At 36.9% G+C, this 23,616-nt stretch overlaps 1 protein-coding gene and 1 pseudogene across 2 annotated transcripts in view; one reads left to right on the top strand and one right to left on the bottom strand.

Annotated features, from left to right (window-relative positions):
• The window catches only part of Bmp5 (bone morphogenetic protein 5), a 124,344-nt gene that overhangs the window by 73,278 nt on the left and 27,450 nt on the right, over positions 1 to 23,616 (bottom strand). The window lies entirely within an intron of this gene.
• On the top strand, positions 18,738 to 19,424 carry LOC118586898 (annotated as a pseudogene).

Below are 23,616 nucleotides of genomic sequence, written 5' to 3'. Positions count from 1 at the left end.
GGAGCACATGAAGGGGCTGGTCCTGCAGATCCAAAGCTATAGGCTCTCCACAACACAGGGCCGCAACAGAATATCCAAGAAGTGTCCCAGTGAGGGTCCAGTATCAATAGTGTAGCAGAAGCCAGAGGCCTTGAACCAGACCAATGACTCATTGCAATGAACACTTGTAAGTAGGATGTATGAACTAAAGGGTATACTGTGAGACTCACTGTGTCCCACTACAACTCCACAGTGAGGTTTTTTTTTTTTTTCTTTTATATTTTGTTTTATTGCATTTTGTGGGGAGGTTGCAAGGGCAGAGGGCAGATATAAAGGGATGGGGAGATCAATGGGATCAGAATGCATGATATGAAACCCACAAAAAAATCAATAATTTTTTTTTAATGAAAAAGGCTAGTTGCAAAAAAAAAAAAAGCAATTATAGGGTACAGAAATCTCTTTAGATCAGTCAACATGCTTCTGATGCATTTTTAAGTATTCAGAATTTCAGGGTCTAAGATACAGGAAGGTTGAGAATGGATGGAAGGAGATCATGGTCATCCAGATATGATACTGGGGAACTGAGGCATTGAGACATTTGAGTTCCAAAGCCAGAAGAGAGCCACCTCTTAAATGACTCGTGACAAAAACACACAGCATTTCCTGCCTTTGTCTTTTGAAAGAATTTCATGTTTATTTTCCATGAAGCAGGTGATTTAGGAAGCCCAGGGGCATCTGCCCACCTGCTGCTCGGGGGCTCTGATTAGCATCCCTAAATACAAGGATGAGACAAAGCCATTCCTGTGCTCCAGAGCTCGCTGGAATGGTGGGGTTTGGCCATCTGACTAGCACCAGCATCACTTAACATGATTTGGGGAAGCTTGTTTTTTTTTAAATATCACTATTTTGCCGGGCGGTGGTGGCGCACGCCTTTAATCCCAGCACTCGGGAGGCAGAGGCAGGCGGATCTCTGTGAGTTCGAGGCCAGCCTGGGCTACCAAGTGAGTTCCAGGAAAAAGGAGCAAAGCTACACAGAGAAACCCTGTCTCAGGGAAAAAAAATCACTATTTTATTCCTAACAACAAAAGCACTTTCTCTAAATGAGGCAAATGAGCCCATTTTAGAAAGTGATTTGGATTCATAATTTAACTTTCTTCTGTCTTACTTCCCATGAGCAATTGTAGACTGCTATGGATGTTTCCCCATCTTCCTTCGGTCCATGCTCCTGCCTGAGAACATGGCAAGACAAATGGCAGAATATGCCAGGTACCTGGGAGCTAATCACTGAAAGTGTGTTTCCGAATGTGAAATTTGCCACAATTATTGTTTTTTGAGAACTAAATTAAGCTAGCTGTATTATTATTTTCTCATCTTAAATTTAAATCAGTGGACGATACCATACCTTGACAATAGTTAATAGCATTTATATGGAACAAATTAATATATTCTGCTTTGTGAAACCTATAATATAGAGCTGCCTTTCTCATTTTGAACATGGGGGGAACAAAGAGTAATGTGAAACAAGTTTTGTCCAGGGTTGCTAATGACAGACCTGCTGATTCCACTTACACACTATGATCTCCCCTATCTTATCAGTACAGGAATAAAAATCTTGAATTAACAACTCTAATATCTAAAGAGTTCTGTAAAATGAAGATTGGTTTCGGCCTCATTTGGTGGCTAAACTGGAAGTCAATTAGTATATTGTGACTTAAATTCTCTATCTGTCCTGGTTTATCTAAGTATGTATTGCTTTGCTGTAGAAGGTCTGTATTTATCTAAGTAACCCTCTCCCAGACCCTATGTAAGTAGTTCCATACATGGTGATATGTACTCACTGGACATTCACAGATATGTTGTCTCCATTATCCGGCATTCTAAATTATAGCAACCATTCTCACGGTTTCCTTAACAATAATTTTGTGATTGTAATTGAAGTCAAAACTCATACCATAGTCCTGGACGTAAGAGCTGAGATGTGAGTTTTATAGACTCCAATCTAAAGTATGCATTTCCAAAATGTAGATCATTTGTTTTCATGTTATACATGTCATCTACCGTTCTGGAGGCTAGGCTGTGTAATCCCCAAGAAGACAAACGTTTAGAGTTTAATAAAATTTGTTTTAGGTATACCACACAGAATAAAGCTGTATTGTAAATGTGTCCAGTGACTCACATTCTTATATTCTCTGATCAGAACAGCAATAGAAATTTCATGGGACATTGAAGCTAATGATGGAAAAAGATTTATTTATATGGACTTCAGCTCCAAATGATGCCCATAAATACAAGGTAACTTGAGGTCCTAGATAATTCTAGAAAGTGGCAAACATTAATATCTCTAAATCAAAAATAAGAAACTAGGTGGTAACAGACATCTGATTTTGAGACATCATTATAAACCTTGCATAAATGTTCAAGTAAAGATGCCCAGCACTACATTTGTATCATAATTATATTTTGAAACATAAATACTTTCAATTTTGAAATGCTTGTAGCTATCCAGCTGGATTGCTCTGTACCACTGACTTCTTCACAAGATCCTCTTGAAAATCAAAACTCCCAATGTCTTTTTTTAAACAGAAATATACATACAATTAATATTCCTTAAATATAACCTTCTTCAAGGCAAAGTCTTACCTCTTTCATGTTGTGACAACTTGGTAAATATTAGGCATTGTTAATGGTTACAATGCATAATAGCCCACCGTGTTAAATGGCTTGGGAAAATTAAAGGATAAAAAGTAACCAAAAGCAAAAATCAGAAATTTTTATTCTGTTGTCAGCTTTTATAGTCATATTATTCTAAATGTTTTCCTTTTACTTACTCCTTAATGTGCTTGTTGAATCAACTAAATGCAAGTGGTTTCCTCACTCTTTTTTTCTCTTTTTTTTGTGTGTGTTTCTTTTGTGTTTCTTTTTTTTTTTTTTTTTTTGAGCTGAGGATCGAGCCCAGGGCCTTGCGCTTGCTAGGCAAGTGCTCTACCACTGAGCTAAATCCCCAACCATTCTAGCATTTTTAATAATGTATGTTTCTCTGGATCAAAACCTTCAAATAACTATGAAATCCATAATCCTATTTTGTCGAGGAAAAAGAGTTCTTTCATCTTATAATCCCCTCCAAAGCTCAGGAAATATTAAAGAAGGTGTGGAAAGAGTGTAAAATCACAACAAAGATGGGGGGCGAGAACACTGACTTCTGGGGCGTGTGCTTTGGTTGGTAGTGGCTTTCACACTTGAACTCACAGAAGTTAAATCCTGTCATGGAGTCTAGAGGGTTCATGGGATCCCACCACTCCCTGAGGATTTATACATAAAATGATGGTTGATGAGAGAAGAAACATTTTCTTCACTGGTGTAACTACTGGTGAAACACCCAGGATTGTGTAAACTCTTACACATGCTCCTATAAGCAGCCCCACTATCCTAATGAAAGTCACTCAGTCATTGGGGATGGGGGAAGACATGAAAGAAGGCTGGAGGGGTGGCAAAGTGGTTTAGAGTGTTTTAATGGTTTTGTAGAGTTCAGTTCCTACAACCATGTTGGATGGCTCACAATTGCCTATAACTTCAGCAACAGGGCATCAGCACCTCTTCTGGTGTCTGCAGACACTACTCCCATGCACAAACTCTCACAGAGACACATACACACACACGTAAGTAAACATAAAATAAAGCTTTTGTAAAAAGACAGAAAAGTAGAAGGAGAGATGTGAATGTGAGGAGGAAGACTGAGACCAGTCAAAGCTGGAGAAGGACTCAGGAAGGGGATGGGTAATCAAAATACACCATGAACATGTATGAAAATGCCAGGCTGAAATCCATTACTATGTATAACTAATATATGGTAATACAAACACAAAAGAGTCTCTTAATGACTATACACATAAAATAAAACCATCAACAGAAGGGTCTTAGTTCATTGAAATCAAACTCAGATTTGTCAAAGGGAATTGGAGAACACAGGATACAACACTGTCCTCCAGTGGAGACCATTTCACTCCCCAAACATGTACACATTATTTCTTTTGTGTGAAGCAAGAATGAAACTGTAGGGGAAAATATAACTACATTTAAAGCACATTGTATTAGTCAGCTTCCTTATGATATTCCCTATGATATATTGAAACATAACTACATTTAAAGCACATTGTATCAGTCAGCTTCCCCATTTCTATAGCCTTTAGAAAAGTTAGTATCTGAGGACATATGTCAAAAGCTCAGCAGGGAGCATTTGTCTGATAATCACATATTGACTCTAACTTTTTAACACATTCTTCTGTTACTGCTTATATTACAGGAATGTTTCAAATTTTTAAAAGAAAAACTCAAATGCTATATGATGGTATGTTGTTGTGTATTCCAATGAATGAGACTATGTAGACAATTCTACATGGTAGCATGAGGAATTACCAATAAATCCATCAACACAGAATTGTTTATTTAAACTAATGATTACTAATAATGTTCTTTAAAACACTCCAAGGATTTGTTTTACTGGGCACACATACACACACATACACACACACACACACACACACACACACACACACACACACACATACACACACACCACAAAAGAAAAAAACTATCAAAAATGTGATAAAACATACGCAGTCAAGTCAGAATCACAGGGGGTGACTAAACTTGCCTCTGTTTCTAGGCTTTATGTATGCTCCAAACATTTTCATCTGCGTTAAAATCCAGATCACAAATCTGAGTACAGCAACAGAAATCTTTACTACATTAGCACACTGACACAAATAATTTCTTATTATGTTTGGCTTTAAAGCCAAACATTTAAACATGGTAATATAAAAGCATACAAGAGATGAAATTTGAATCAAGAAATTCACATTCCATGGTAAAATGTATTTATAGTAAAAAAAAAATTGCTTTAAATTTTTTTACATTTACTGATTTAATTTATGTGTATGAATGTTTTATGTGCATGTATATACATCATGAGCATGCCTGGTACCAGAAGAGATCAAAAAAAGGGCTGGATCTCCTGCAACTAGGGCTATGAATGGTTTGAGCCACCATGTGTGTGGGAACAAAACCCAGTCCTGCAAGAGTAATTAGTGCTATGAATTACTGAGCCATGTCTACAAACACCACCACCACCACCACCACCACCACCACCACCACCACCACCACCACCACCACCACCACCACTCTTTTGAGACAGGGCTCACTATGTAGACCAGGTTGGCCTAAACTCACAGAGCACTGCTTGCCTCTGCCTCTTGAGTACCAGGATTAAACTACAGACCAAACTATAGCTTAAAAGTTGTAAATTGTCAGAATTCTGATATAATTATAAAGCTGCTTATGCTCAAGATACACATGCCAAAGACATTTAGTATTGAGATAAACATATTTATTCTCAAATGCCTTACTTAGTGATTTCAACACTGCTGGAAACTGGAAAAACATGTCCTGATCTAAATATCTTCATGTCTGCAATAAGTGAGGAATGAAATTAATTGACAGGAGATAACAGTTTATTTAGTAATTTATTGCAGTTTTAGAAAGATACAACCTTGGGCAGTCTGTCTTAATCTCCTACTCATGAGCTGCACAAATAGCCTGGGTAGCTACAAGACATAAACAACACTCTCCAAGAGGATGGCCGGATGATAAAAGTATAGAAGAGAAAATGGAGAGCTACTATGGGAATGCTAATCTGTATGACTTTTCAAGGAGCTACTATGGGAATGCTAACCTGTATGACTTTTCAAGAATTCCTTCCTTGGTCCACTGAGCAGCATAAACTTGGCCCTGTAAAGACCTATTTATTGGCCAATGAATGCATATGTGCAGGTTTTCTTTGAATGGACAGTCACTCCAGAAGTGTGACAAACTCCAGATTCCAGGAGCCCCTGGAGCTTCTTAGGACCACTGTGGTGTGTAGCTTCAAGAATTAGTTGTCTCCTTAAATGTTGCAAAGCACAGTGTCAGTTGTTATTCGTATTTTATAATTGCTGTACTCTGTCATACTCTTAAATCCTCATGATAAATGTAATTTTGAAACTTAAGAAATTCAATTAATTATCCAATATTTATATAGTATTTTGTTTTAAAACTGTTAAGAGTTTAGAAGCGCAAATGATTAGTTCTTAAGGAAGGAAAGATTTGAGAATGGCTGGGCGTTAGAACTGAGTACCCTTCAGCGTTATTTGACAATAGCTATAGTGTATTATTGTCTCAATAATTAATCATAAACAATTAAAGCAGTAAACAAATTGGTGTTTGGTTTAACAAAATTAATAGTTTTGAAATTTTGCTTCTCCCTTAGCTGATCCAACAAGGTAACATCTTCCTTTTCTTCCTATAATATAGGTAAAATATTAATTTCCTCAATACTACAATGTTAATTACAAAGCAAAAGAATAAGTCTCTAGGTCTTATATGCCTAATTAAATATTCTTCACACCATAACTCCTAAATGTGTTGTGTTATTGTTTTGTTTGGTTTTGTGTTGTTGTTCTTGTTGTTCTTGTTGTTGTTGTTGTTTAACAAGACTGGCCTGAAACTTGTGATCTTCCTAAACCTCCTGAGTACAGGGATTGCATATGGAAACAATAGTTTCACCGAGTAATGACTACCACTTCTGACTTGGTGTAAAATGTCCCAAAACCAACATTTCTACAGGACAACAAGTCATCATTTTTGTCATGCTTCTCTTTATGTATTTAGGTTCTCCCTCTGATTTGTATCAATTCCCAGGGTATAACAGAATCCTGGAAACACATCTGTGTGTGAACAAAGTTGGGTTTGTTGACTCTTTTCAATCAATGTAATAGGTAAATAACACAGGAGTGGGAGTATTAGAAAGGAATCACGGTTGTGCGATTTGGGAGAAGGTTCCAGGAGTCTGTTTTGCTCTGCTGCACTGTCTGGCAATGAAACCCAGGCAAACCCAAACCCATGACGATCCAGGTTCAGCCTCCTCAGTGTTGACCCTACACATGTGAGCCACTTTTCTCAACTTAGTACTGCTTCCCTTCTATAGGAAGAGGTCATTTCACCATTTGCTGTAGTAATTAGGAACATACACTAGAGTTACTGCTGCTAATAAATAAATAAATAATAGAATAGAATAGAATAGAATAGAATAGAATAGAATAGAATAGAATCTATAATGGGATATGATGCATGGTCGTTTTTGAGATACAATCAAGCTCTTATTCCTAATCTGTGTTCAGATGTGATTATAATGTGGTCTTGTGTCTGTCTTCCTCCCTATCACAGAGAAGGTCTGTCCATCTTTGCTGCTCTATGGCTCTATTTCCACTCACCTGAACTGTGCCAGGATCTACTAGCAACACCATGCTGGGCTGAGAGATCCAGCCTAAGCCCTGATTCTCCACTACTGCCTTCCTCTTTTTCATTTCCCTCACTCATCTTGCTTGTCCTAAAAACAGGTGCTGTGTGCAAGTTATTTATTCAGTTCTAAAATAATTGACCCTTGCATGCTCTAAAACAAACCTTAGGAGTTAAGGAGGCAGAAGAGAAAATAAGAGAGCCCAGGGTGATCAAGAAGAGTGGTCCTTTTTCAAAGTGTTGTGATAAAGATAAATGCTATTTTTCAGACAAAAGTAGGAGAAGATGGAAAGACATAGATAGAAAAGGGAGAGATGGAAGGTGAGGAGAGGGAAGGGTGGAAACAGGAAGGGAGAAAGAGAGAATGAGATCTCACACAAAAGTTATTTCACCAGATGGTGGTGGTGGTGATGGCGGCGGCGGCGGCGGCAACAGCACATGCCTTTAATCCCAGCCCTCAGGAGGCAGAACCAGGCAAATCTCTATGAGTTCAAGGCCAGCCTGGTCTACAGAGTGAGATCCAGGACAGGCACCAAAGCATGGAGAAACCCTGTCTCGAAAAAAAATTTTTTAAGTTATCTCTTTCCTCCTGCATTATAATTATGCTGCCTTCTATCTATCACATGCATAAAATGCTTAAGAGAATTATCTGTTTTCTCCATTTGCACTATCTTGATATGTTTCTTGATTTACACCAATAGTAAATGGTCAATAATGGGTAATTATCAGAATATTGGTTTATGTAGAATAAAGTTTTGTTAACTGAAAATAAAAATAACAATGTGGCTGTATTTTTAAAATTGTGTTACCATAGAGTTAAAGAAAACTCAGGCTAAAATTCTATACTAGTAGACACAAAGCAATAATGTTTAATTGACATCTCTCGAAACCTCATTCCTATAAGGCAGACCCCAAAGTGCTACACGTTTTAGTTGTTCTCGTGTTGCCCAGAAATATCAATCCAATGAAATTTGCTGGTTCCCTAAAGGTCAGTCATCTCATTATTTTTAAATGTAGTCTAATGTATGAAAATGCTTTTCTTCTTGTGGTAATTATTAATTGGAGATTAAAGACAAGTATTCATACTTATGGGTTAAATACTCATATCAATACTAATATTAAAATTAATGTAGCATAATATGGAAGATCATACTTGATTAATAAAGTTTATGTAAATAAGGGACTGTGATTTTAATGTGTAAAAAGTATTTGAGAACAAGACAAAGGTACAACTTTCTTACAGACACCTTTTAGTAAATGTTTAGCATTTAGCTCTCATAGTCTCTCTGGTGGAAAAACTGGATCCTTTTATAAACTGCCTGCATCTAGAGGTCACCAATATGATTCCATCATATTTCACTGAATGACCTTGAAAATTCTTAAAATAAAATAGTCCATCTATAACCTACTCAAAGTGATATAGCTTATAGTAAGTTCACCCAGAATAGGCAATTTCACTTTACATCTTGAAATTGGTAAGATAACAGTTAATCCACAGTGAATATTTGTGATTATCTGACAAACACAGGAAAACAGTTTGGGAAAATTTCTTCTAAAAATTGCTCTATAGCTTCTCTAATAGCTGATATTGTAAAGAAAGAGTGGGAGCATCGTGTGGGTGGGTGACAGAGAAGCCGCTAACTTTGTGCCCGTGCTTGGTTACAAGACACTGGAAAGGTCATGAGTCACAAACCTCTCCACTGTGCTACTGTGAGAAAATAAGACGTAAAAGTTTATTCTCCCTCTTTATCAAGCCTGAAATCCACTCTTACCTCCTTTAGTTACAATTGAGATGATCTGCTTGTCATCTCATACACAGTGTCCAAGTGAAGCCACGTACTATAACTCTGACATTGATTATGGTTTGTATGCTTCTGTTTCCATAATAATACTTTCTATATCACACTTCTATATGAAGTACTCATTTAGAAAAAAAAAAGAGCAACATTCTACTCAACCAAAAAAATTTACACCCATCTGAAAGAAGTCTTGAAAAAATGAAAAGTTAATAACTATGTTAAGTGTGTCCAGACTCTCTAAGGGAATAAAGGAAGTAAGTGTAAGACAGAGTTTGTATAACTAAAGGATATATGATTTTTTTTTAGATAAGAAAACAAATACAATTCTCAAATTTGCTGCTTCAACTATTAATTCTGCCCGATAACATTCATGGAGTTTACGCAAGCTCAAACTTACAATTCAATCTGCTGTGTCTTTAAAGCACACACTCTGAGTTTTCAGGATCGTCTGGCACATGGAAGAAAGCCACAGACAAGTGTGACTATTCACAGACATCTAAAGTTCACAGTGTAACAGCCCTGGCAGGGAAAATATTTTCTAAAGAAATTGACATGGTGTTGGGGATTTAGTTCAGTGGTAGGGTGCTTGCCTACCAAGCACAAGGCCCTGGGTTCAATCCTCAGCTCCAAAAAAAAAAAAGAAAAGAAAAGAAAAGAAAAAGAAATTGACATGTACCCTACTTTTGGAAAGTGTATTACTGAAATAAAAGATCCCAAAGAATTAAAATTTCCCTCTGTATACCATGGTGGGGGAAAGAAGGGATAAAACCACGGTGCCAGCCTGAGAAGGAACTTGCCTCAGAGGAAGAGACTCCACGCTGTTCTACATTTGCATATTTGTCCTGTGTTTCATCTTTTCTATAAAATTATCAAACATCTATAGCAGCATTTCTCAATCTGTGAGTCGTGATCCCTTTGGGGGTCACATGTCAGACATCCTGCATATTGGATACTGACATTATGATTCATAACAGTAACAAAGCAACAGTTATGAAATAGCAACAACAACAAAAAATTAAGGTTGGGATCACCACAGCATGAGGAACTGTGTTAAAGGGCTGCAGCATTAGGAAGGTTGAAAACCATCGGTCTACAATAAAAGGCAGCGAAAAACTAGTTTTCCCTCTTCTGGGCGTGGCCAAACTGCAGATGAATCCAGTTCCTTTCCATTTATTTCCAAATTTCTTTTAGGAAACTGTAGGCGTATCAGCCTACGTGCCTTATTGAACCTAAATGACAATAGAGACCAATGACTTGTTTTTATACTTTCTACAATAAGGAATAAAACTGTAAGGATATGGGCTGGGGGGTGGCTCAGCAGTCAAGACGGCTTACAACCATCTGTAATAACTCCAGTTCTAGGGGATCTGACACCCTCCCTCTTCAGGTCTCTAGGGGCACCAGACACACATTTGGTTGCACATGCATGCAGGCAAAATACTTATACATATAAAATGAAGATAAATAAATCCCTAAGGTGCATACTGCAAGAACATTTACAAGTAGACTAAGAATTGGGAGTACTTACTACTTCAGTCAGACGAACGCCATCAGCGGCGGCAGGTGGGAGTACACATCTGCTCTGTCTCCCACCCGGAGACTGTGGTGCTGTACAGTGCTTCTGCCTGGCCCTACACCTTTCCTCCTGTATCTTCAGTCCCTGCTTCAATCTCTGTCCCATAGTGACTATATCTATATCTATAGATATGTGTGGTCTGGATTTGGGATGCTCTTTCCGGTGTTTAAGGGGCTGACTTCAGACATTGTTAGAGTTTTGTTTGTTTGTTTGTTTGTTTTGTTTGTTTGTTTGTTTTTCGAGACAGGGTTTCTCTGTGTAGCTTTGCGCCTTTCCTGGAACTCACTTGGTAGACCAGGCTGGCCTCAAACTCACACAGATCTGCCTGCCTCTGCCTCCCGAGTGTGCGCCACCACCGCCCGGCTTGTTAGAGCTTTTCAATCCCCTTTGCTTAAGCTGGTTGTGCTAATGCCTCAGGAAACAGCATTAGTCCAAATGGTGTATTTATCCCCTTTCTTTTTGGGGAAAAACTCAAATAAATAATGATAGCTTAAATAGAATCCTTGTGTCATGTATTTATTTTTAGTTGCACACTATGTTGTGATTTTAAAAATACATGCTAACCTAGTAGAATCATTATGATTCTTTCTGAGTTTATTACATTTGGAGAGAAGAAAGGCCTAATTGAAAGAATGTATTTCTTTTATGTTAGAGCAATTAATAAAATTCTAAATAATTTACAGAATAAATGGTGTGTTGTAGAAGATTAAAAGATATTTTGCAAATAATCTATGTCTTATGTTCTTACAATCCATCCTTTATTTATACATAAAATACTTGTTAATTCTTCCATGATAAATGTGTAATATGTGTTATTATAAATATTTTCAATTTCTTTTCTTTCTCTTTTTTACTTTTTCACTTTTTTAGAGATTTATTTATTTATTATATATACAACATTCTGCCTCCCTATATGCCTGCATGCCAGGAGAGGGCACCAGATCTCATTACAGATGGCTGTGAGTCATCATGTGGTTGCTGGGAATTGAACTCAGGACCTCTGGAAGAACAGCCAGTGCTCTTAACCTCTGAGGCATCTCTCCAGCCCATAATTATAAACTTTCTTTAAAATTATTGGAAACAGTTTTTTTACTAAAAATATAGTTTTATCACACAGCTTTCAATGGGTTGTCTCTATCACATCCCTCCCCTTAGAACTCAGGGAACCCTATGAAAGAAGAGGCAGAAAGAGCATAAGAGCCAGAAGGATTAGAGGACACGAGGAAAACAAGGCCCTATGAATCAAATAAGCAAAGCTCATATGAACTCATAGAAACTGAAGCCGCAAGCACAGGGCCCATGTGGGTCTTCACCTGGCCCTCTGTGTACGTATTACAGCTTTCAGCTTAGTATTTTTATGGGATTCTTGAGTGTGTGAGTGAGTGTGTCTCTGATTCTTGTGCCTGCTCTTGGGGCTCTTTTCCTTCTGTTGGGTTGCCTTGTCCAGTCTTGATGTGATGGTTTTTGTTTTACCTTATTATATTTCATTTTGTCATGTTTGGTCATTAGCTCGTAGAAGCCTATTCTTTTCTAATGAGAGACAGAAAGGGTGTGGACCTGGATGGGGAGAAGATAGGGAGGAACTGAGAGGGATATGGTGGAACTGTAATCAGGATCCATTATATAAGAAAATAACCTATCTTCAATAAAAGGGGAAAAATAAAATGCCAAAAAATATGGTTTTGTGACTTATAACTCTTTTCATTTGTCGTAAGTTGAGAGTGAACGCTTATTGTGTCAGTCCTTATATTTAGAAATGGAAACTGGGATACACAGCATATGGCATGTTTAACAACTGTTGATGTCATTTTTACACATTATGAGTGAGATGAATCACTGCATGAATATTTAAAAAATATCTTATATAATTAGAGACCAAATTCAGAATGGTTTAATAAAAATATAGCAGGTGTCAGAATCAATAAAACTCTCACATGATTGCCTTATTATTGATTGATCTTATCAATGAGTCTACATTGTAATGTGAGCCAAGGGATCCTCATTGGTCTCAGATTTTTGGTTGATCTGATTCTTGTATACTGGAATTTAAGGTCAACCAGAAAATACAGAGTAAAGTTCATCTATGAATAGACTCTTTATACATTCAAACTTAATAATTTCTTAAGTCTCCAATCCAACTCCATATTAATTATCAGAAAAATGCATTTTGTTGTTAAAGTTACACATATTCTTAACATTATTTAATATTAATCCAACTAATATGCTGTGGGATATTCAAGTATGTCAAATGTGTTGCTCTGATTGGTTAAAATAAAACACTGATTGGCCAGTAGCCAGTCAGGAAGTATAGGTGGAACAAGCAGAGAAGAAAATTCTAGGAAGTGGAAGGCAGAGGAGAGAGAAGCTGCCAGCTGCCACCATGACAAGGGAGATGTAAGGCACCAGTAAGCCACAAGCCACGTGGCAATATATAGATTAATAAAAATGGGTTAATTTAAGATAGAAGAAGTAGATAACAAAAAGCCTGCCACAGCCACACAGTTTGTAAGCAATATAAGTTTCTGTGTGTTTACTTGGTTGGGTCTGAGCGTCTATGGGCCTGTCGGGTGAAAGAGATTTGTACTGACTGTGGTCCAGGCAGGAAAACTCTAACTACACTAATACATTTGTATTATTACACAAACACTTTTCAGCAACAGAATTGATGGGTGTATTTGAGTGTTAAGAGAGCCTATCGTAGTCTGGTGGGGTGGTGCATGCCTTTAATCCCAATACTCCAGAAGCAGAGGCCAGTCTGGACTACAGAGTGAGTTCCAGGTCAGAGAAACCCTATCTTGAAAAACCAAAACCAAAACAAAGAGAGAACCTATTGTATCTATACCACAAATTAGGAAAGGAGAGAAGGAAATGAAGGGAAGGAGAGAGGGAAGGGGACAGAGGGAGAAAGGAAGGAAGGATGGACAAAATCAATCTCTTGGAAGTAAAGGATATAATGACTATCAAAGCTCAGTTTGAAAGACTGAAATTTTTTTCAAGTAAAAGAAATAAAATAGGGAATAGATTTGGATGAGAGAGGAGGTGGGGAGGAACTAGGAGTAGAGAAAGGGGAAAGTGTATTCAGATTATATTGTATGAGAAAAGAAACTATGTTTAATAAAAGGGAATAAAGAAATAAATAGTCACAAAAGAAGAAAGCAGGAAAAGGTGATTAAAGGACAGGGGGAAATGGTTTTCTAAATTCACCCAGATAATAGTGTCTCTGCAAGGAATAATGAGGAAGGAAAAAAGAGAAAATCATGTGAAACATTGATTTGAAATAATGAATTTCATGAGTAAAAAGGTTTACTGCATTCTTAGACTACAGGACACACAATTCTGAAAATTTAGGATCCTGGAAGCAAACAGAAGATTCCACAAGCTTCTAGGAATCAAAAAGAAAAACAAATGTATTGGTCAAAAAAATTTTAAAAATCAAAATAGCTTTATTCTAGTATTCAACCATATCACCAAATATTAAATAAAATGAAAGTGCTTCCATACATGGGTATATAAAAATCATAAAATGTTTTTCAATAATTTTTGACAAGTTTTTCTTGCTTACTTGAACAAGAAAGCCAGCGATACTCACAGTAACGTCTTCTCTCATTGCAAGCCCAGGTTTAGTCATGGGATCTCAATGAATTCATGAAGCTTGCACACTGAGATAATTTACAATTCAGAGAATTATGAAAATAACAGTTATCAAACTCATGAGTTACACTCATGAGATAGTATGCAAACACCAATAATCTCATCTTGCCTAACATATTTAATGAGTGAAACCATGCCTCATTTTTAGAAATACTTTCCACAACTAATTTTATGGAAGGCAAGAACCCAAAGTTCTATCACATTCAGAACAAAGAAGAGATAATGCCTACAGTTCCTGAAAAGCTTAAAGACAATTGATATTATGAATGGAATGAAGGAACAGGATGGCTGAAGGGACAGAATCCCTCTGATTTCCAAGGCACACGCAAAAAAAGCTTAGCTGGGCAAACTGGCTCCTCTTCCACTCTGCCCATCAACCTGCAAATGACTCAATGGCAAATAACTAAATAACTTAGTTCGTGTTGACTGACCACCTATTGAGTCTAAAGTGTCCACACTGAAGCCATGAGAGGAGAGAGGCTTACATTGTCAAGAACACACTCTATAGACACTATTTTTGAGCTACATACTAATCCACATTGTTTAGGGCTCATGGGAGATATGGTTCTATTTTTCCATCTCTCTCTGTCTGAGGCTTGGATTATGTCCAGTTTCCACCAACCCATTTTTTCCTTCTAGAATGCCAATTATAGCTTTTATTTTGTTCAGGGGGAAAGCAACAGATAAAGGAAATTTGCAACACTTGAAAATCACATCAATGGCAAGGGACTAAGAAAGGAATTTTCTGTCAGAAACAATTTAGGGGAAGGAGTTACAAACACTTTTCAATTTAAATATAACACCAGAGTGGGGGATGGACTTGAGGTTAAACAGCTCCAGTTGAGGACTTTGAAAACAGGCATAAAATCAATACCACCATGGGTATGTCTTCAATATGTTTTGATTTGGCATAATGAAGTATTGGCTTTCTTCTTTCTTAAATATTAAATGAAATTATGTATAATGTATATATACATTGTATCTAAGAATGAGCCGCATGGCTTAATTTCTCCAAACAAAGCAATGTAATTAGCAAGTTGGTGAAGTGGAAATATATAAAAGATGAAAACATCCAAAAAATGAACAAATAATTTAATTGTGGGTAGTATTCACACATATGCAAACTGTATCCTTGCTTTGCTGTGCTGTGGGGCACTTTCAGGTGCTAAGGGACACCCACACTTAAACAACACTCACATAAAGTACATGCTGGCATCTTTATCTGTGCCAAAGTATGTTGCCTTTAGGACTGTAAAGAGAACTGAGGAACATATTGTTGAAATTCATGTAGTGATGCTTTTTAATAGAGCTTTTTCTTGTATTTTAGGTTGTGAGCCTATCCTTGAATGGCTGAGCCATCTCTCCAGCCCATAGAGCTTTTCCTTAATGAGACAAATGACTCAGAGATATGAATGACTTGAAGAAGGTCCAGATCTGAAAAATATCCCTGAAGTATTTAAAGCAATATTTAATGAACTAGCGTTAAAAGACAGATGGTTTTGGACAAAATCAGGCCTGTCAATGCCTCTGTCTTCTTAAATGCAGCAAAATACACAGATGTTAAGCATACAATTTGATGAATTTGAACAAGTGAATACAATCATGATAGAGAAATACCAATCAAGACAGAATTTGCCTCTCCTCAGCAATGTTTGGGAGACGCAGTCCCATTCATACACTCGAGTCTATTCATTCTTTCTTGGTGCTTTCACTCCACTTTGTGAATGCGCCAAACCCATCCACGCTGTATAATAGAGCTGCACTCATATCAGGCTGGAAGCTGATATGGGTTCATCTGTGATTCACATTCTAGTTGAGATCTTTCTGTAAGCACAGGCTTTTTATATCTCTTGAATGATGCCTAAGTCTGAAGAACTTCTAATAGGCACATATTTCATTTGGGAGGAGGGGCAGGGATGCCAAACACTGTCCCAAAACAATCAAACCATGTCACAGACATGCTAGCAATCAGCAAGAGTGCCACTCATGGGACTAACGTTGATGTTGTCATTCTGATTAAAATTTGCTATTCTAATCTATGTAACTAGAAATTGTACTCCACCGACATTGACTACTGAATACTTTTTCATATTTTTGTCAGTTATACAGCTATTGAAGTAACAGTTCTATTTTTATTTCTATATTATTGGATATGCTTATAGAATTCACATACATTTTAATTTTGCTTTTCATTTTATTTCTTTGTGTGTGGTGTATTGTGTGTGCATATTCCTGGGCATGTGTGTATATGTATGTACAGATGTGTGGAGGGCAGGGGTGAGCATCTAGTGTTTTCCTCAATTGCTCTTCACCTGTTTTTGGAAAGGATCTCTCACTGACCTTGTCTGGCCAGCTAGCTCCTGCATCCTCTTGTCTCTGCCTCCCTGGTGTGGGATTGCAGGTGAGTGCTGCTGCTCCTGGCTTGTTACAAAGGCACTGGAGAGCAAAGTCTGCCCCGGGCATGTGCAGCAAACATTTTACCGATGAAGCCATCTCCCCAACCTCCTCCTTTTTGTTTTCTTAATGGTAATTTATGACCAGAAAATTTTCATTTTGATGAAGCCCAATGATCTATTTTTAAGTGGTTATTTCATTCTGAATTGTGAAGGCAATTTTGTGTTTTTATTTAAGAGATATGACTCTTTGAGCACTTCATTTAGTACTATAATTTATCTCTAAGCAACATACACATACAGTAGGAAGTAATGGTTGAAGTGCATTTCTTTCTCTGTATGTTTGTCCAGCTGTTTCAGCATCATTTGTTGAGAACATCTTCATTGATACATGCAAGTTCCTTTCCTTCTGAACCATTATAATTCTATCAGGTTATTTCAGAACTCCATGCTGCTTTATTGCTGCATCTGTCTATTTTTTTTTCTGCTCTCTTAATTATTGTGATTTTATTCTAACTTCTGAAAATAGATAAGAAAAATCTTCTAACTTTTTCAAGACTATTTTGATATTCTAGATTGCTCACATTCCCAAAAACCAATTAAGAGCAGTTTATCAATTTACATCTCTTTGAAGTCTGAGTATTTCACTCTATGAGTGAACTCAAAGAAGACTGCCATCTTAGGAGGGTTGGACTCTAGTCTTAAAGTTGACACACCCATTCAACTGTTCAAGTCTTCATTCTCACTATCCTTTATAATTCTTACAAGTTTTATTCTTCCTTTTATTGATTTTATGGAGTGTCTTGGGAAACTTTATACATACTTACATTATCCAAAATTAAATATTTTACTTCCTTTTTAATAGTTATGCCTTTTATTTCTTTTGGGCCATTTTCTAGCTTAGATGGCCAGTACAATATTGAGTAGACAGTGTTCATAGCCTCATTTTCTTTCTTATCTCATAAGGAAATCATTCAATATTTTACATTCTGGCTGTATCTTCTGATATAATCTATCTACGGATTATATGTAAACATTCTTGTGATGCTGGTATATTTACTTAATATACTAAAACTTTAAATTTATTTTTTTAATTCTCTTTCCCCCTCTGTCTGTGTGTGTGTGTGTGTGTGTGTGTGTGTGTGTGTGTGTGAGAGAGAGAGAGAGAGAGAGAGAGAGAGAGAGAGAGAGAGAGAGATGAGTAAAGGTAGAGGTGCCATGGAGGCCAAGATCCCCTGGAGCTGGAGTTACAAGGCATTATGAGCAGCCTGACAGAGGTGCTGGAACTGTATTTCCTGCAAGAGTGTTACATTCCATTAACCATTGAGCCAACCTTCCACCCCACAAATTCTCGAGCTTTTATTATGTTACAGTTCTTATTTTCTTACTTTGAAGAATCTCCATTTTCACTCATATAAAATGAATGTGTCTATTCTAACCATATTTTGATGTTGAAATGCTGGTTTTACTTAATTCATTATTTTAAAGGTTCTGTTTGACATCTGTTTTTCATCGTGTGAGAGAAGGCAGCCATCACTTGAGTCATTGTCTTACTGACTATGTGTTTTCCTCTGACTGCTTCCAATAATTTTCTTTATCTGTGGTTTTTAACAGCTTAACTTGATGTGACTGGGTATATCACCTTAGAGTCGATTTCTATTGATTTGGTTATGACTATGCCATGTTTTTTTTTTCATTTAGACATTGTGTGAGTCTGTATAGTTGCATTCTTTAAAGGATGTCAAATTTTGTTTAAGTGGAGAATCAAATGCCTTGTGGTTCTCAATTCTCTCAGAATTTTTTCATAATTATAATTTCTTGGGATGAACCTACTTCAACTCATTGTTAGTTCTAGGACTTAGTCATTCTCTCTCCCAAGAGGTCACTTTTCTGCGATCCTGAACATGAAGTAGTCATCAAAGTTTCTCTACTCTGCCCAAGTCACAACATCCAGTTGGGCCTTCCGGCTGACCCACATCTGGGCCAGGGGATGAACTGGAGAGTCTCAAGATGTACCATCTGACCTCATTCATGCTGCCACAGGCCTTGGCCCATGCCATACGCACAGGACATCTCAATGACCAAAGCCTCCACAGCAGTGCAGTGGCAGCCACCTACAAGTGTGGCAATGTACAGTAGCTTGAGATAGACATGAAGTCCATGACTGACCATGCAGTTCGGACTTTGATGTGGACAGAACTCATCCAAGGACTGAGCGTGACCCTGAGCTACCTCTTTCAGGACCCTGTCACCACCAACTACCCATTTAAGAAGGGCCCACTGAGTCCACCCTTCCATGGGGAACATGCATTGCACCACTACCCTCCTCAAGAGGAATGCTGCATTGCCTATAAGCTCTGTTTGTCCGGCACAAGCCATCACCATCGAGGCTGAGCCAAGAACCAATGGCACTCACCAAACTACATGCTACAACATTGACATGACCAAGTGTATCTAGTGCGGTTTCTGCTAGAGGGCCTGCCCTGTTGATGCCATTGGAGGAACCCAACTTTGAGTTCTCCACCGAGACATGAGGAGTTGCTGTACAACAAGAGGCTGCTTAAGAATGGGGACAACCTGGCACCTTGGCTCAGTCTGGTGGTCCCTACTGCCCATAAAGAAGCCATGATTCCCATCACCACCACCACCCCCAAAAAAGAACATCCAGTTGTGGAGCTGAGCTTCTTAGGAAAGTAGCCCCATTCACTGGGTGTTAGTTTCATTGTTTTTGTTGTTATTATTTAACACAGGTTCCCACTGTATATTCCATGATGTGAGGCTCTATGGGCAATCCCTGAAGCTCTGCCTTCTGAGTACTAGCTTGACCTTACCAACATCAAATGTGTAAGTCTAGAACTGGTTCATTACAGCTGAAAGAACAAATCACCCATGTATATAAACTTTAAATATAAAAGCTAAAATAATTTAAACTAACTAGAAGTACTGTGTTCCCACACTCATTCTTTGCTGTAAAACTGAAAAGAATTTAATTTCTTGCTTATACCAGGTACCGAATCTTGACAATAAGCATCACTAAATCCACTCCTTGGCCATAGATAACAGAGTCTTAGGAAATTTTTAAAGCAAAATTTAAAATAAAATAATGAAAATATAGTAGGCCCTCCTAATTTTCTTTCCCCAAAGGCAAATAAAAAAGACTTGAGGTTGGACCTGTCAGTGTAGAGTACTTGTGTGGCATGTGTGAAGCCCTGATTTTGACCACTATAAAATAAAAATTAGGTGCTGGAGAGATGGCTCAGAGGTTAAGAGCACTGACTGCTCTTCCAGAGGTCCTGAGTTCAATTCCCAGCAACCACATGGTGGCTCACAACCATCTGTAATGAGACCTGGTGCCCTCTTCTGGTCTGTAGTCATATATGCTGTATACATAATAAATAAAATAAATCTTAAAAAAATAAAATTAAATAAAAATAAAAATAAAATAAATGAGTAAACTAACAAGTAAAGACAAATCTGCATTGCTTCATTATACTGTGTAAAGATATCTGTTTATTTCTCTCCAAAATTACTGGATAAAATATTTAATTTTTTTTTAAAAAAATTGGTGTATGCACATTTGTGTGTGTGTATGTGTGTGTGTGTGTGTGTGTGTGTATGTGTGTGTGTGTGTGTATATGTGTGTGTGTGTATATGTGTGTGTGTGTATGTGTGTGTGTGTATGTGTGTGTGTGTGTATGTGTGTGTGTGTGTGTATATGTGTGTGTGTGTGTGTGTGTATATGTGTGTGTGTGTGTGTGTGTGTGTGTGTGTGTGTGACATTAGAGGCCAGAGAACAATTTGTGGTAATTCTCTTCTTCTACCCTATGGGTTCTGGAACTCAAACCCAGGTCATCTTAAAGTCTTGTTGGCAGCCCAAAATATGTATTTTGTTTGTTTGTTTGTTTATGAGACAGTGTCTCAGGCATCACATACTATCTTTGAACTTGGTATGTAGCTGAGAATAACTTTGAACTTCTGATTCTCCTGCCTCCACCTGTGCACACCACACTAGTTTATGTGTTGCTGAGGACCAAAGTCAGGGCTTCACGTGGGCTGTGTAAGCACTTGACCAGTGGATCTTCATCCTCAGCCCAAGATAAATTATTTATAGGTAAATAATTAATTCTTAAAGTATACTGGCTCCCTTATTCTGCTGCTTGAAAGAAACATAAATTTTTTTCAAATAGTTTCTTTTAAATATTTAACATTTGTAAAACTAGATAAACTAAACTACTCTTTAAGTCAGTAAACTTAACCAACTAAAATTACTAATAGTTTATCTCTATATTGTCAATTGGAGCTAAATCTTCAAATTCTTGCATGTTGTACCAATCATTTAATTTGCTTGTACTTTTCTTTTTGCCCCCAATTCAGACTTACATTGTCTTCTGAATTAATTGAATTCTTAGAGGCTGGATTTCACAATGATTAGGCTACCTTTATTTCTAAAGAGCTAGATGATCAGTAAACACAAACATTCAGGAAAAGATTAAGCTAAAATAAGGTCTATAATAAACAAGTTGCTAATTTGAAAAAACTGATAGATTCATTATAGAGTATTTCTGTTAGTATTCTAATGTTAATAACTGAACGTCAGAAGTAACTCTAAGTCTAAGTTCTACTTTGTAGATGTTTTAGTCTTAGAAAAACTTAACAGTGAGGCAATTTATAAAGTAAGGTTTTGTGTAAATATTTCATTCAACATTCTGGAAGAACTTCATTCTCACTGAGAAGAATCCTAGCCTGAAATGACCAAAACTTTTTATCTGGTGTGATATCCTTTTCAGATACAACCTTTGACACCACCCAGTGTTCCCTTACTAAACACACAGGGAATAAATGAACAAGGCTTTTCCAAAATTCCTGAGCTGAGAGTCAAATGTAGGGCTGCCTGATCCAATGTGTATGTTCTTGCTACATATCCTTAAAAAAAAACAAAACAGAATAATGAATTATCTAAGTAATTCTAAATTTTAAACAGTGCAATTTTAATTAAAAAGAAATTTTCTTAAGTTATAATTTGTTATCAATCAAGGTTTCCCAAGATAAGTCAGCACTGGCTGCACACATGTTTGTAAACAGCGCATGCGCTAAGGAAACTCCAGACTGTTTCTCTTAACCTGCCTTTATAGTTTGGAGGCATTGCTTGACGTTTAACGTGCTTCCTGCCCACACTCTGGATAAAACTTTGGATTATTTAACTTAACACAGCATGGACATAAATGCTGATTATTCTGTCTTCTGGATTGAGTCGTTTCTCCCAGTAAAAAGATTTTAAACTCCTAAGAGAGAATCTGGGTTTGGAGATGGCCCGCTCATGACTCCTGGCATGAGTGTGCCAACTGTGAGACTGCCATTAGATTCCATCAGTCTCAGATGGAATTGGTTAATCAAATGGAAAAAGTGCCAACAATAGTTTCCTGGGACATCAGGAAAATAAAATTTTAAGAAAAAAAATGCTATTATTATAGGAAAGATGTCATATTATGAAAGTATACAGTTTTGTAATTGGACTATGGGTCTTTGATACATTTTGATGGTATGTATATGAGCTAGAATTAATTTTAATTTTTAATGGAACTTTTACTTGAGCAGGATCTCATGACTTTCATAAACCAGTGTATATCAATATTATCTAAACTTGAGACTCCAAAACAGGTCACAGCAAACCATTAAAATTTAATGTGTATTTAATAAATATAAAGGCAATATTTTTAGCTTTTTTCCATATACATTCTGCAAGTTTCCTTTCTTGATCCTTTAAATCTAGTATCTTTAATTTTTGCCACAGTTCTCTTGAAATGCCCACAAAATAGTCCTTAAAAGTTTGTATAAATAAAATAGTCAAAGAAATACTTATGTAGACAAAAAGTATTATTTGTGATCAACACCAACCAAATATTTTCTAAAAGACTTAAATGTTTATCTAAAATGTGCACTTTGAAATATTGACTTTGTCACATTTAATTCAAGTTTATTTCAAAGGCAAAAAATGACACCTTGTATATATATCACATAGCTTCAGTTTAATTCACCATGTATATGACTGTCAGTTGTATTTATTATTTCCTATACACATGAAAACCCATAAACAAATTCTATTCTGCAAGTTATTTGCAGCATAGTAAAATTTTAAATCCCCCAGAGGACATTCACCAAATTTTATGGCTAATATCTTTACACTGCACTTGTACATAATAAGAAACAGAGCTGTCATATTTCATTCAACGGACTTTTATAATGAGATTTATATTTTTGCCAAGAAGTCTGAGTTTCACAACAGCTATGTTGAGACAATAGAAAACAAACATGAAACTTTATGCACATTCCAAGGTGGGATTTTTCCGCACAATTTACTTGCTATCTCCACGTAAATATAGAAAATTCACCTAAACTTTAACATGAGTTTGTGGAACAATTCTTATAAGACAATTATGCTGTGGATGGTTTGATGTAAGGAGCTCGTTAGAAGATAAACTGTATTAATGAACTGGATTGATATTAATTTGCATCAATTCCCTTACTGTGAAACGTCTACCGCTACTTTACCATGGTTTTTATTACTATGCAAAACTCTTGAGTAATAGCAACTATTGATTTTACTCTTACTTACAAAGTCACTTAGGTTCATCTTGGTTAAATATGAGGTTAAACTACCATAAAAATACTACAGGAATCCTTCCCAGGGAACATAGAGAAGCAAGAATTGATTCCTTTTTTGCAAGGGACAAGACTATGGTACTCTGCCCTCTGTGGTATGGAAGTTATGCTCTGCCCCTCTGGACCCCATTTAACGAATTCACCCTTTCAGTCTTCTTGGAAATCATATTAAACCATTAGGCAGCTGTTTTACCCTTCATTTGTATACTAATACAGAATAAGCTGCCTA

The sequence above is a fragment of the Onychomys torridus genome, chromosome 7, assembly GCF_903995425.1.
Source record: "Onychomys torridus chromosome 7, mOncTor1.1, whole genome shotgun sequence".
Taxonomy (NCBI): Eukaryota; Metazoa; Chordata; class Mammalia; order Rodentia; family Cricetidae; genus Onychomys; species Onychomys torridus.
Note: the sequence above shows the minus strand (reverse complement) of the source record. Positions and strands in the feature narration are given on the sequence as shown.